At 36.6% G+C, this 12,978-nt stretch overlaps 1 pseudogene; it reads right to left on the minus strand.

Annotated features, from left to right (window-relative positions):
- Window positions 1–8,757: 8,757 nt before the first annotated feature.
- On the minus strand, window positions 8,758–9,185 carry LOC102963145 (annotated as a pseudogene).
- Window positions 9,186–12,978: the final 3,793 nt, after the last annotated feature.

Genomic DNA, 12,978 nt, shown 5'->3' on the forward strand with positions numbered 1-12,978 from the left:
AATTAACAATGTCACAAGGTGCTGCTTTTACAGGGAAGCTTATTCTGTTTTGAATATTGGGAAGTTGTGCTCTGAACAGTTAATTTTTATGTAGCAGTGTATACTCTCATATACAATTACTGACCTATGCTTTAAAACACAACACTTGGTTATAGATCCAAGCTGTCCATTTCTCTGATGAATTTGAATAAAGAATTCCCTGTCTTAAATGAAAAATAAAGAATGCTTATTTATTTTGAATTCATAAAATTATCTGCCCCAAATAGTGGTGTTAACTACATGAAGCATAAAATGACTTTGACTTGGTAAACATTTTGTCTTATTGCATATGTAGTTCATTACTTTTAAAAATTGTAACTATTTCCCTGTGCTATCACTAAACTGAAATTTTAGAGTGACAAATGTAAGGGGAATTAGGTAGAATAATTCCCCTTATAGGGATTGGAGCAGTTATTAGTTGTTACACAATATTATACTATTTTTTAGTAACATTAACTTATAAAATTTTTGTCTTATAGCCTTCTACTTAAAATTCCTTTGGAATCACAGAAAATGAAAACAATGACGCAACGAATACAAAATGAAGTCTTGTGTTTAATTAAGGGATCTTCCTATTGTGCTTTTTTGGCCTTTGAGGAACATTGTATTACATTCTTTTAAAAAAAGAAAGCAAGAAGAAATGGAAGGGGAAGGAAAGAAAAGAAAAGAAATCTGGTATAGCACAAACTAATAATATTAGAAAAATAAGTAAGACCTGAATCTAACCTTGTCGGAACCCATTGTCTGCCTGCTGGGAGAGTAAGATAGCTAAAGCTTCACAATGAAAAGTGGTGAACGTGTTTTCCACTGCCATGGTAACCACAGATTTGGAGCCCAACCTCCAGAGAAAGTTCAGGAGGACATCCTTAACTTCTGATGCCAAAATTTTGGAATGTTTTTTTCTGAGTGAGCATGAGGAGAGCACTTTAATATGTTTCAGCTATGCTCTCAATTTGTATGCTTTTGAACATTTAGGTTCCACTCGGTATTTTGTAATTATAGGTATAAAACCTTTTCATGTCCACTAAAACAGGTACTAGATTGAATGCAATTGAGAGTTAAGTGTTTTAAGCCAATTAACAAAGGTTTTTTGTTTTTTGTTTTTTAAAGATTCTTTAACTGTTCTTTTGGTTTAATTATCTCAAGCTGACATTGCAAAATAATTTCTGTAGTTATAACTTACCAAATCTCAAATAGGACATTGATGCAATTAATAATGTTGCAATATCTTTTCTCTTCTAAATATATGGCATATACCTGGATTTTAGAGTTACAAAGTCTTGCATTTGGAGCCTTGCTTCATTACTAATAAGCTATTTAAACTGGAAGTTTGTTTCATTTTAATTTTTTAAAGTTTATTTATTTATTTTGAGAAAGAGATACACAGAGAGAAAAACCTGGGGGAGGGGCAGAGACAGAGGAGAGGGAGAGAATCCCAAGTAGGGTCCCTCCACACTGTCAGTGCAGAGCCTGATGCGGGGCTCAAACTCACAAACTGTGAAATCATGACCTGAACTGAAACGGAGAGTCAGATGCTTAACCAACTGAGCCACCCAGGTGCCCCTGATCTGGAAGTTTATTAACCTCTATGAGCCTTAGTTTTTTCATCTCTAAACTAGGGATAATAGCAACTGCTTGTGCTTATTTCAGCACCTCAGACGTAGAAGGCACTGAATAAATCATTACAACTTGGTTGCCCTTTCCTTAAAGCTCATCCATAATTGAGTAGTCCAAGCAATGGTGTCTGGTTTTGAGGACCTAGAGTATGATTTGCAAAATTTGTTTTTACTCTTCTTACAAACTAATAAGTTAGTATGTTACTGTTTTGTGGATCCTGGCCCAAAACACAAGACTAATGGATTAGAAAGAAAGGACTTTGTTCTTTACAGCACAGTAAGCTGCATGAGCTCTGGGTGGATGCTATGCATGCAGTGAGTTTCCACTGAGGCTGAGGAATACTGAGCATAAGGAATTCATCACTTTTATAGTAAGCAGTAAGCAAACCTACTCTTTGTCTGGGGGAGACATTACCTCATCCTTCAGGGTTACTCACTGCAAACACAACCCTGAGAAATGTCCCAGGGAAGGAACAGAAAGAGCCTTGCATTTCTGGCATACCCAGCAAGAATGTACATGGATGCTCAAGGCTCGTGGTGAATTGCCTGTCCACTCCTACCTACCTCATAGGTGAGATTGTTATTTTTTTAAATATTTTTTAATGTTTATTTTTGAAAGAGGGAGAGTGAGAGAGAGAGAGAGAGAGAGAGAGAGAGAACAAGTGGGGGAGGGACAGAGAGAGAGAGGGAGACACAGAATCGGAAGCAGGCTCCTGGCTCTGAGCTGTCAACACAGAGCCCAATGCAGGGCTCAAATCCACGAACCGCGAGATCATGACCTGACCTGAAGTTGGACTCTCAACCGACTGAGCCACCCAGACGCCCTGAGATTGTTATTAAAATACAGATTGAGAGGGGCTTTGAGCTAATTTTTAAAAATTAGCAAATGTGACAACTCATAGAATTTAGCATGATACCTGACACAGTGTTTAAATGAATAAATTAATGAATAAGTGAGAAATATGCCCACGAAAATATAAGTATATGTATTAAGTTGGCTTTTGTTGTAATTTTATTTTAAAACTAAAATAAATGTTAAATGGATACAAACTTGTAAATTAAAGTAAAACTATGTATCTTGATTATGGCTGTATTTTATAAAACCATGAGATAGCCAGAGTCCTACTAGGAAATGTAGAAATCTATCTGTGAGAGATAATAACAGAAATAAAAGGGGACTTGGCTGTTTGAACAGATAAATGGCCAGAATTGACAACATCAAAGTAAATATATTCATAATTATTGAATTTGGTAATTATTGTTAACTGTCTTCAGCTATTTAAATTGTAATTTAGAGAAAGGAGTAAATACAATGAGTAACTGACCGAATATACGATATTAGAAAGTCCATAGGGCTACTCAAAACCCATAGGGCTACTCTACTAATCAGTTTTAACTCGGCGGAGCTACCTTACCTAGATATACTTTTTGGCTTTCACACCACACCACTTCTTTTTATTGTTTCAAAGCCAAGCTTCTATATCATAAGACAGCTGCTTAATTGAAACTCAAAATATCTTTGGACAACGATTCTTAACATGCTCTGATGAATTTCAGTTCTGCCTTTCTATAAAGTGCAAAATGTGGAGGGTATGCTCAATAGCTTTTGTCACCCTAAGAACAGCAGGGTATAAATTAAACAATCCATGCAGTGAGAGCAGATACTGCCCTCCTCACTTAAAGTCCACACTTACAATTTCCAAAATCCTCTGAAATATTGAATGCAACTAATTGCACCATAAAATATGAAAGCTTTAACCACGTTTGAAAGGTAAAGAAAGTTGAGCCATTACCAGAAAGGAAATCTTACAGATAAGTGAGCAAAAACCTGCAAGGAGTCGAGTTCTTACTAGTCAGATCATCCTGAGTCTATTGCAGATGGGCACTAAGGCTACCTTCTCATGGTCTCTCTCTCTCTTCCTCTCCTCCCTTAAGATCCTTGTACAGTCCTTCACCCCTTCCCACCTTCTCCCTCCCCAGTCCCACCATCCTACGTCCTTTTCCCCATTCTCTGACTCAAAGTCCTTCTGAATCTGACAAACTAACTGAGCTAGAGAATGAGAAAAGAAAGTGAGGGTGGGAGGTTTGTGGGCACTACAGGCTATCAAACCCTACGCACAATGGAGAAGAGGGAAAATTGAATACCTTGAGATGAAAATCATGAAAACAACAAATATTTCCCTTAATACAGAATCTAGTATGTAATTTTGCCAAAGAGTAGTATTTTTTTCTCCTACCTTGTTCTTTTTATAGTATCCCTGCTTTGGGTAAGCCATGTCTCCAGCAGAGTTGTGGGTAACTATCCTGTCCTAGAAAAAGAATGGGAGGAAATAGAGTCTTTTGCCAAGAATACATGTTACTTTTGCACGTGGTTGGTTTATTAGCAGCATCACATAATATTTTCTTATCTCGTAACTCATATTTGTCCACCCCAGTGATAGACCTTACCTTGATTTCTGAGTGTCATGGAGAACATAATGCAAACACAGCTGCTAAATTGCTCTCTTTATTATCTCCTGGATCATCTTTCCCTTACTTTTGATATCATACCCAATTTTTACCACCTGATGGTACTTATCAATTTCCCTCATATAAAAAAGGTATGTATACACACATCCTTCATATTCTCTGCTAGACTGTAAGCTAAGAACAAGTTGTATTTTTAATTTTTTATAAGCCCACCACTTGACATCTGATCAATATTAAGAACATATAAATAAAGAAATATTGGTCGAAAAAGAGGGTGAATAAACATTCTCTTTCTTTCTACAACTCTGTGATGACTGCTTTGGTTTCTCTTTCATTTGGCATCTTTAACTCTTTAGTAGTTTTACTGTATGGCTCTTGCTATAATGCCTCCATCATCTTAACTTTCTAAGGCTATGAGATCTTCTCTGTGCTACCTTTATAACTGCTGTGATATGATGACACACTTTCATAGCTTTGTACTATATTTTTAATGTCATCTCTTATGAACATAAAATGAATTCTATGCAGACACATGGCAGAAGAGGCCATTTACAAAAGAGCTCTATTTTGTTATTTGCAATCTTCCCAAGTATGACCATAGTTTAATACTTAAGTTGAGAGGAAGCTGTCTTTCAGTTATGAGACATTTTATTAAATGTGACTGAGTGGGAAGTTTGGGAGGAAGTGATGAGTTTAAATTTAAAGAAAAACTTATTATGCACTTATTAAGTAAATGTTTAAAACGGAAAATACTCTGCTGCTCTGCCCCCAGTCCTTCTAATAATTATCTTTATAGCTCCATAACTCTAAATAGTTCATTACTTCGAGATTTATCATCTTTGTTTAATATGCACTACATCTTGACCCCTAATACAAATTACTTATCATACTAATTTTCCCATCCACACCTTCTGCCAAATTAAGTTGTTGCTTTATTTCCATTATTGATCCACCATTACTAGGTAAACATGGGTAAGTTACTTAACCCTCTGTTGCCTCTGTTTTACTGACTCCCAAATAAAATCTGAGTACTTCATGTAATTGCTGTGGAAATTAAATGAGTTAATACATATGTAAAGAGCTGTGTTTAGCACACAGTAAATATTATATAAGTAATGACTTCTTGTTGCTGTTTTCCTTCAAATGGTTACATTTATAATTAACATTATATTCTGAAATATTGACTTCTCATTCCATCAGTTTAGAAAATATATACTGGCTCCCTACTCAATGAGCTATTCTTGCATTTTCCTCCATCTGGCCTCTGATTTTGCCCTTCCAAGTGTATAGGAATTAAAATAATTAATTTAATTAAATGTGTTAATTTAATCCAATAATTAATTCTGCTTTGTAACCAATTGAGGTTTCTGTGTTTTGTAAGGAATGATCTTAAAAATTGAACCCCTCCCCGCAAAAGACAGCATTTACATTATGGTAATGATGTGAACATTGTTTACTAAATAGTAAACTAGATGATATACATCTTTATAAGTCCAAAATCATTACCATGCACCAATCAAAAAATGATATTCCACACATTGATAAAATATTTCCTCTTCTCACATTCAATCATATATTCAAATCATTCCATATTTTAGTTTACTATATTTAAACTTGTTTTATTTTGTTTGGGGGGGGATTGTGATTCTGTTTTTTTTTTTCTTTTTGTTTTGTTTTGTTTTTTTAGAGAGAGTGCAAGTGAGTGAGAGAGAAGGAGAGAATCTTTTTTTTTTTTTTTAATGTTTATTTCTTAATTTTGAGAGATAGCATGCGTGCCTGAGCAGGGGAGGGTCAGAGAGAGAGAGGAAGAGAGAGAATCCCAAGCAGGCTCCACTGCCAGTGCAGAGCCCCACAGAGGGCTCAATTCCACAACCCTGGGATCATGCCCTGGGCAGAAACCAAGAATCAGCACTCAACTGACTGAGCCACCCAGGCACCCCTAAACCATTGTTTCTTTTTTTTTTTTTTAATTTATTTTTTTAACATTTATTTATTTTTGAGACAGAGAGAGACAGAGCATGAACAGGGGAGGGTCGGAGAGAGGGAGACACAGAATCTGAAACAGGCTCCAGGCTCTGAGCTGTCAGCACAGAGCCCGACGCGGGGCTCGAACTCACAGACCGCGAGATCACGACCTGAGCCGAAGTCCGCCGCTTAACCGACTGAGCCACCCAGGCGCCCCTAAACCATTGTTTCTCATAAGGCTCTTACTTTTCACTGTTATTTCTAATTGCTTTCCTTTTGCCTTGCTGGTAAAAGAAACATAACCTTCCACCATATGCTGTAGATTACCCACCTTGTACGTACTACTATCTGTTGTATTACTATCCCAGGAATCTTCTGATTTCCTGCTTCCATCTGGACAAACTTTGTCTTGATTTTCCTATGGCTTAGTTTCATTGTTTTAATGCTTTCCACGTCTTTCACTTTATTCCTTGTTTTGCTAAAGTACATATTCAAGTAACGTCCTCAAAAAAAGATGATTGGGAGGTAAACTTCTGAGGTCTTGCATGTCTGAAAATGTATTCTTTGCCCTCATAATTGTCTGATAATTTAACTGGACATGAAATACTGAAATTTAACTGGACATAAAATACTGAGTCCAAAATCATTTCCCCCAGAAGTTTATAAACGTATTTCTTTATTATTTGCTCATATCCAGTGCTGCTAATTAGAAGACAGATCCCAGTTGGATACTCATTACTCTGTTAGTGAACCTGGATTTTCTTTGTGGAGGCTTTTAGAATTTTATCTTTCTTCTTGGTAAATTGAAATATAAAGAGGACATATGTGTACGTAATTATATATATAACTTTGTATTATATACATATTATATATTCTATACATAATATAGATTATATATAATATATATATTATATACATGTAGCTTACTCAATTCTTCATAGGTATTTTCTATTTAAAACTTTGTTTTCAGGGGCACCTGGGTGGCTTATTCGGTTGAGTGTCCAAATTTTGATTTCGGCTCAGGTCATGATCTCAGTTTGTTAGATGGAGCTTTGAGTCCTGAGTGTTTGGTGCTGACAGCATGGAGCCTGATTGGAATTCTGTCTCTCATCTCTTTCTCTCCTCTCTTTCTGTATGCCTCTCACCCTACTCACGCACACTCTCTCTCTCTCTCAAAGTAAATTAGCATTTAAATAAATAAATAAAATAAAAACTTTGTTTTCAGTCCCCAAACATTTCTTTTCTTTTATAATTTCCTCCACCCTAATTCTTCAATTCTCTTTTTCAAAAATATAGGTTTGTCAAATGTTGGAGTTCTTGGAATGAGCCTCTAAATACCATCTTTCCATCTTTATCTTTTTCCTTCTCATTCTGGGAGACTTTCTTGCAGTCCTTCTACTGATTTTTTAAAAATAATTTTTTTTCAAAAGTTTTTGTGTCTTCTGGTTATTTTTCATAGTTTCTGGCATAGTCCATAGTAGTTTTATGAATAAAATATCATTTTGAACTTTTCAGAGAGTACAGACCCAATTTTTAAAATGTTTATTTGTTTGTTTATTTTGAGAAAGAGAGAGCACACTCTCAAGTGGGTGGAGGGGGAAAGAGAGGAAGACAGAGAGAGAGAGAGAGAGAGAGAGAGAGAGAGAGAATCCCAAGCAGGCTCCGAATGAGCCACCAGGCGCCCCCATACCCAAGTTTTATTAGTGTTATAGGTTCTCTATCACAAACTGGCTCTGTTTTTGCCAGCTTTTCTGTTTGTTTGTTTGTTTGTTTGTTTGTTCATCTTGCCCTTTTGCATTTAGACTGTTAATTTTCTTCATATTTCTGGGATATATATTTGTCCTTTTATATTTATAAAAGAGTAGATTGATTTATACACGCTTGCATGGGTTTCTACTGCTGTGTGCTGTTTCTCCAGTAGGCCTGACTAGTATATGCAGATGAGTTAAAGGTATTCGTTGGCCAACTTTATTTAGGCTTTTCACATAGAGAGCAAGAAGACAGTTTGGAGAACCACTAAAGAGTCAAGAGTGGGGAGGGGGTTACTTTGCTCTGGGATAGAACTCTTATACTAGAAGCCTTGGACCTCCTTAGGAAGTTCTTTAAATTTCTTTAGAAAACTGCCTCCACTCAGCCCTACTGGTAAATTCAGGGCTTTTAATTACTCTGTTCCTACAGGGAGAGTAAAGTCAGGACAAACTGAACAGCTATTTCAGAAGTGAACTTACAACTATCCTGACAGAACATGCCAATTCCACAACTAGAGCCTCTCTAGTTTCCACTGGAAAGTTCAGATTCCATCACACTATAGTTTTCTATTCCTTGTAAAGCTTCTCCAAGTATCATTTGTCAAGAAACTACCAAACATTTTCCATCTTTCAGAAGTTCATTGAAAACTCCGGTTAAGTAATCAACCACTTTCCCATTTTATTTACTGTTATGCATTTCTTTACTGTCATTTAGTTGATGATAATGGAGGGGGGGAGGAGCATTAACTAAGTGTAATCAGTCTATTATCTTTATTTACTCATTTTACAAATATTTACTGAGTGTCTATCAGGTGTCAGTATTAACATAAATTGTTGGGCTGTAGATTTTCTCACTCTTGGAAGGCCATTTTTGGGGGAGCAAATCATTTTTAATTTTTTTAAAAAAATATACCAAAGAGTCATGCAATGCTGCCAGCATTGGATACAATCCTGGGCCACAAGTCCACACACTCCTTTGAAACTGGTCTTGTGACAGCAGAACCTTTCATTTTGTCTTTATGGTTTGCTATGAACTCCACATCCTTTTCAAAAAAAAAAAAAGAAACACACCATCTTTTCTCTGGTATGACTTTCATTGTTGAATTACCACTGTAAAATGTACCTTCTTTCTGAGGTCTAGTTTGCCTTTCTTCACTGTGGCTATCGCCATGTCACCCATACCAGCAGCAGGAAGTCTATTGAGTCATCCTTTGATCCCCTTCACAAAGATGATACACAGATTTTTGGCTCCTTTGTTTTCAGCACAGCTGATCACAGCTTCTACCAGAAGACCCAGGGAAATCTGGAACTTTGCACCCAAAGACCCATCATGTCCTTGCTTTGACATCTTGAATGCAGCCCAGGGGCAATTTTTCTTCTTATTTCATGTGTGTGAGACACAAAGAGTCCTGTAGCCTACCTCCTAACCACAGCTCCCTTGAAGAAAAACTCAATGGAGCTGATTAACTCTCTGCCTGAACCAGCTGCCAAACTCTCTCTCTCCCTTCTATCTTTCCTTTAGGTGTTTGTTACCTTTCTAGAACCCTGCCCTTCCTTTCCAGTCTGGCTTCCACATATTCTTAAAAATATGGAATAAATAGCAAGCTATTGAAAATAATTATTAGGCCAAATTTGAAGGAAAAAGCAAAAATCTACAGAGTTACTCTAAAAAGGAAGCTGCTTTTAGCCAAAAACATTTCCCAAGATCAAGAGTGAGAGTAGAATTTGACATTTTTATGGACTGCATGGCAGATAAATCCACCAGTTCTGGAACAAGGGTTTGGAGGTTGTGCTGTGCTCTAAAGGATCATCCCTGAAATAAACAGGGACTTCTTTCAGACTGAGAAAGAGCCCATGTAGAATTATAGCCCAGTCAGATTCCCTGGTAAGTCCAGAAAAAGTCAAGACATGAACTTGAGCAGGACTTATAACATGCCTGCACACAAATACTAATTTTTCTGGAAGAACATAACTTCAAAGTATTTTATTTTCAAACATAATGCCCAGGAACCATACGTAACCAAGCACCTCAAAAAATTAACTGCCATGAGCAAGAAGCGGATCCTCAGAGAATTCAGATATTGGAATTACCACATGGAGACTCTAAAAACATGATACTGACCATTTAAAGGAATGAATACAGAACCAAAGATATCTTCAGAGAGTAGAAAACTGTAAAAAGTGATACCTGGGGTTAGGTCAGTATGGAAGATAGGGCAGCCTTTTAGGACGAGACAAGTTCAGGGTCCCCATACTACTTCGCCATCTTAATTCCATCCTAGAGCAGCCTTTTAATCTTGAGAACCTAACAAGAGAGGTACTAGACCCCTAAGGGGCTTAGAAAATAATAGATATTAGCAAGAGCTGGCAGAATCTGAACACTTACTATATGTCAGATATTTTAGTCTGTTAGGGCTGCCAAAGCAAAATACCACAGATGGGGTGACTTAAACAACAGCAATTAATTTCCCACAGTCTGCAAGATGGAAATCCAGGATTAAGGTGTCAGCTGGATTGGTTTCTCCTAAGACCTCACTCCTTGGCTTGCAGATGTTTGCCTTCTGTCTGTGTCTTCACATGGCCTTTTCTTTGTGCTCTCGCATTTCTGGGGATTCTTCCTCTTCTTATAAAGACTCAGTCACAGTGGATTAGGGTCCCATCCTTATTACTTCATTTAACCTTAATTCTCTCTTTAAAGACCTTAATCAAATACAGTCCCATTGAAAGTCTGGGCTTCAACGTCTGAATTTTGTTAAGAGAAAATATTTGCTAACTTTAAGAAGAATGTTATATCAATTTTTAGCTAACAAATGTTAATTAAAAAGTGAATAATATGGGGTGTCTGGGTGGCTCAGTCAGCTCAGCGTCCAACTCTTTGTTTCGGTTTAGGTCAAGATCTCATGGTTTGTGAGTTCAAGTCCCTCATTGGGATCCACACTGACAGAGCAGAGCTTGCTTTAGATTCTTCCTCTCTCTTCTCTCTCTGTCCCTCACCCAATCGTGCTTTCTCTCTTACTCAAAATAAATAAATAAACTTTTAAAAATGTGAATAATAATAAATAATAGAGATTGCATTTTATCATCATCATAGTTGTAATCTTTGTAGAACTTTGGTAGAACCATTTGACATATTAGAATTCATAGCATCAAACAAAATAATCTTCAAGAATTAAATTTTACTTTTAGCTATTTAATTTGATTTATATTAAAAAAATCTTTGAAGAAAAAAAACCCTTTGGAGAATTTTTTATTTCTGTGAGGCAGAATTAAACAGGATATTAATTTTGTCAACTCAGTTTTGGAGTTGCTTGTTTACAAACTATTCAAGCAAGATGGAATATCTGGTAGTACATATATAAAAGGCTGATGGAACCAAATAAAGCCTTTTCCCATACTTTTCAGATTAAAATACAAGCATAGCAAGGTTTACTAACACCCACTAATTGCCTGTAGAAAAAGTTCATTTGCTGCTGAAGAAATAAAATGATGTTTCTAGAGAAGGCAAGCCTTTCTCACATGATACCTAGTGTAAAGATCCTCTTGTCATTTAACTCCAAGAAGATTCTGGAATTGGTATGCTTGTCATGAATGCTGAGAAGGAAATGGAAATTCAATGGTGATTCTGTTTTCCTTAAAACCAAATCCATTTCCATTGCCACAGTTTTAAATCCAAAGCATACAGACCAAATTTTTGTGGAAAGGAAGTAGTTCACAAAAATATATTTTTCAAATGTGTATCTGTAAAAGAAAACTTTTTTTAATTCACTTTTTATCCTAAAACTTTTCAAATACACATAAGAAAAAACAGTAGAAGAAACCCTTTAGAACTGGTCACCTAAAATCTACAATTACTAGCATGTTACTACTCTTATCTAATCTCCATTCACTAACTTTTAAATCTATTTATATTTTCTAGAGTTTTTTAAATAAAATTCCAGGGGCTCCTGGCTAGCTCAGGAAGTAGAGCATGCGACTCTTTATCTCAAAGTCATGAGTTCAAGCCCCACACTGGGTGTGGAGCCCACTTAAAATAAATAAATAAATAAATAAATAAATAAATAAATAAATTTCCAGATATCATATGGTTTCACCCATATGAATTTCCACATGTGTCTCTAAAAAATAAGGATTCTTTAAAAATACCAGTATCAGGGGTGCCTAGGTGGCTCAGTCAGTTGAGTGTCCAACTTCAGTTCAGGTCATGATCTCATGGTTTGTGGGTTCAAGCCCTGTATTGGGCTCTATGCTGACAGCTCAGAGCCTGGAGCCTGCCTCAGATTCTGTGTCTTCCTCTCTCTGCCCCTCCCCTGCTTGTATTCTCTTTCTCTAAAAAAGAAAAAAAATTATCATACTTATATTTTTAAATTTCATGAACACCCAGTATGTGTTCAATTTTCACCAATTACCTTAAAAGTCTTTTTTGTGGCTCAGTTATTAGTTTGTTCAACCATTTATTAGCTTGTTCAAATCAGAATCTAAATAAGGGGAAGCCTGGGTGACTCTGTTGGTTAAGCGTCCAACTCTTGATTTCTGCTCAGGTCATGATCTCATGGGTTCATGAGTTTGAACCCTTCATCAGGCTCTGCGCTGACAGCGTGGAAGCTGCTTGGGATTCTCTGTCTCCCTCTCTGCCCTTCCTGTGCTCTCTGTGTCTCTAAACAAACAAACAAATTAAAAAAATACAAACCTGTGACACTTAAGGTACCAACAAAAAACCACATTACCTGAAGATAGGTGCCAAAACTGTTTATGTTCTACTCCAGGCATGGAGGAATGCTCTTCTCCCCCTTCTACACCACACTTAGTCTTATGGATACCAAAGAAGCAGTGCTTTGTATCTTCACATTTTATGAACTCCTTCATTGAAAACAACTCCTTTGGCTTCTGCCTGCAGAAGCATTGGGACAGAATTATACTCTCCTTGGCTCATGAGACAATATACTGTTCAGACTCCACTCTTTTTGACCCCTGGCCTGGGGGATGTTGGAGTGGGGTGATTGTGGCACTGATGGGATAAAGACAGAGGAAAGCATGACTGTGAGACACAACAAAAATCCTTTTGTAGAGGCCAGTCTTTCTGCAAATCCATTCCTGACATATTTAAGTCATCAAGTCATGGAATTTTTTTTTTTTTAAGTTTA

Source organism: Panthera tigris, chromosome B2 (genome assembly GCF_018350195.1).
Source record: "Panthera tigris isolate Pti1 chromosome B2, P.tigris_Pti1_mat1.1, whole genome shotgun sequence".
Taxonomy (NCBI): domain Eukaryota; kingdom Metazoa; phylum Chordata; class Mammalia; order Carnivora; family Felidae; genus Panthera; species Panthera tigris.